The sequence below is a fragment of the Panicum virgatum genome, chromosome 8N, assembly GCF_016808335.1.
Source record: "Panicum virgatum strain AP13 chromosome 8N, P.virgatum_v5, whole genome shotgun sequence".
Classification (NCBI taxonomy): domain Eukaryota; kingdom Viridiplantae; phylum Streptophyta; class Magnoliopsida; order Poales; family Poaceae; genus Panicum; species Panicum virgatum.
Genome location: NC_053152.1, coordinates 28418289 through 28420916, shown reverse-complemented (window position 1 = coordinate 28420916; position 2628 = coordinate 28418289). Strand labels below are relative to the sequence as shown.

Here is a 2628-nt window from a genome sequence, read left to right as displayed (position 1 = left end):
CAAGTGTATTTAAAAATTTGTAGTCCTAGATACAAAATTTATGGTCCTATACTAGATAAGAAATTTATAGTCATAGATACGTACATTCATATTGAAAAACTTCCTCTGTCTCAACCTCTAAAGACACATGCTTAAAACATTGAACCCGCAAGGTTCAATGTTTAGAGCTGATGGGTTTCCGGGGCATCTAAAATTCGTCACAAATTTCAAGGGTACTATCAGTGGCTGATAATTGTAAAGCATTTAAGATTTTGAACCCTTATGGGAATCGATATCGGTATGGAAATGCATCTACTCCTATCTAACAAAATGCTGACATACCTGAGAGTTAGCATTTTGAAATCCTTCAATTGAGTGGTCAGGGATGTGATGGTTCACAAAGGTGGATGACGTTACGAAGCTTTTGGCACTGGTCACCACGCTCGGCACCGTAGCACCTTGAGATGAGGCGTAGCAGAGCGGCGCGCTTGACCCTTCCAGCGAGTATACTGGCGGTGGCGGTGCCAGGGAAGACGCTGCAGGCGTGCACGGCTGGTTGGCCTGCGCAGCGTAAGCCGTCGTGAAACTGACAAGGAAAGAACAAGATCATCGATCACACTCTTGTCTGGACGAACTTACATATTTGGGAATGGAGCTGTCCACGTCGAGTTCCAACCGTGGGTTGACGGTCGATAGTTTCATCGACATGAACTGTTGCAAAAGCAAACGAATTTGTTCAATTCACAAGCATCCGTGAACTTTTGAACCCTGTTCTGTCGAAAGCAGAGACTGTCACACACCTCCACTTACGGTAGAGACTGCACGTAGTTTATGATCTCGTCAAGCATCACGGCCTTCCCAGTAACCTTCAGTCAAATGCTTTGAAAATTACCCACTGCTTGAAATACGTTTTCAAATTGAACACATAAGAAAAAACATTTCTTGGCGTAATGTACCTTGCTGCAGCCAGGGACGAGGTCCTGAAGCAGCTTCATACGCTCGCTGATCTTCTCCCTCCTCACCTGCAGACAGTCAGCGTCGGCAACCACGTGAATGACTGAAGGTTTACAACAAAACTCGTAATTGAGTCAGACACTGTGTTCGCCGGCGGCGTACCCGCTCGGCGAGGCTGTGGCTGTCCGTGGCTTGGCCCGGCGAGCACGCACGTGGATGTAGTCCTTGGGCGGCTCTGCGGCGACCTCCTTGCCCTTGCCATTGCTTCGCCCTGCATCTCCGGCCGCCGGCTTCCGCTCCTCGTCATCGGCAGCGTCCGTGGAGAGCTTGCATTTCTTGGCTCTCATCTCCGGCTCCCGGGACTGAACATCAGAATTAGACACTTTCAAAGACAGGTTTTACGATGGTACACACATGGCGAAACAGAGGCGATTAGTACTTTCGGTGTCGCCGTTGTCACCGCGTCCTTGGCCTTGGACTTGCCGCCCGGCGCCTTTCGCTTCCGGCTGTGGTCGTCACTGGTCGACCCGGCGCTTGCGTGCTGCTGAGTGGGGGCAGGCGCCGTCGCCGTCGCCGGCTCGCCGAGGAGCGACTGGCTGCTCGCCGCTCGAGACAGCTTCCCGCCAGAGGCTGCGAGACACGAGAGCCGCGCGGCGCGCTCTGAGTCCGCGCCGAGCAGAGGAGCCCCGAGGAGCCCCGAACGGCGCCGCCGCTGGCTTGGACGGGGAGCCCACGGGCGTGCTGTAGCAGGACGGGTACCGCGACGACGGCGGTGAAGGTACACTGACGCCGAGCCTGCTCGCCAGCTGTTCCATCAGGGCGGCCTCAAAAGTAGCTCCATCTCCGGCAGCCGCCGCGAGCGACGACGGTGACGGTGACTGCGACGGCACCATAGAGCTCATCGCGGCGTCGTGCTCCCACCCCGCCCCAGCGCCGGCGCCCATCAGCGCGTGCTGCACATGCGCCTGCAGGGCTTCGAACGGCCCGCCTGCGGCGGCGCCAGTAACAGCAGCATGATGAGAGAGCGGCCACGGCAGGTCGTGGGAGCCCCCGAGGAAGCCGTCGTGCGCCATTGCCGCAGCTTGGTCCCACGACACGAACACAGAAGGAGCGGCAGGGGAAAGGGCGCGCCCTCGAGCTCCGCGCCGCCTAAATGTATCCGTGTGGGCTTCCGAGTGCCTGCGTGCTGGCGCTAGGACGGCGGTGGTGGCGGGGAGTGCGCGTCGTGGTGCGGGATTAGTGGGCGCTTTGGGGGGCACTTCCTCCTTGTGGTGCGCAATGTCTGTCGAGCCTAGTCGAGAAGAGAAATAGAAGGGAAGGGGAAGGACATAACTTCCCGGTTTGCGATCCACAACCGTTGATTTCGAAGAATGTTTTTTTGGGGGAAAAGGAGATGAGGATCGGAGAGATCTTTCTGAACGGGGAAACTGGATGGAACCGTTTCTGGATGTAGCTTGCGGTGGCGATGGTCAGTTTGAACTTTGAAGTGTGAACTGTTAGTTTCTTGATTCCAGGAGATCTCAAATTTAAGTGCAGGTTTCATTTCTATAAGTGTTTCAAAAAATAGAGTAAAACAAAAGAGTACCTTTTTCTGTAGTTCCACTTTTGGAATCTCGATCTCAGTCTCAGGATAGTTTTGAGTGGATGAATGAGTTGTGCACTATCGAAAAACCGGCCTTTAGAACCGGTTGAAAA

At 54.5% G+C, this 2628-nt stretch overlaps 1 pseudogene; it reads right to left on the bottom strand.

Moving 5' to 3' along the window:
- Positions 1 to 785: 785 nt before the first annotated feature.
- On the bottom strand, positions 786 to 2275 carry LOC120684926 (annotated as a pseudogene).
- Between the last annotated feature and the right edge of the window lie 353 nt (positions 2276 to 2628).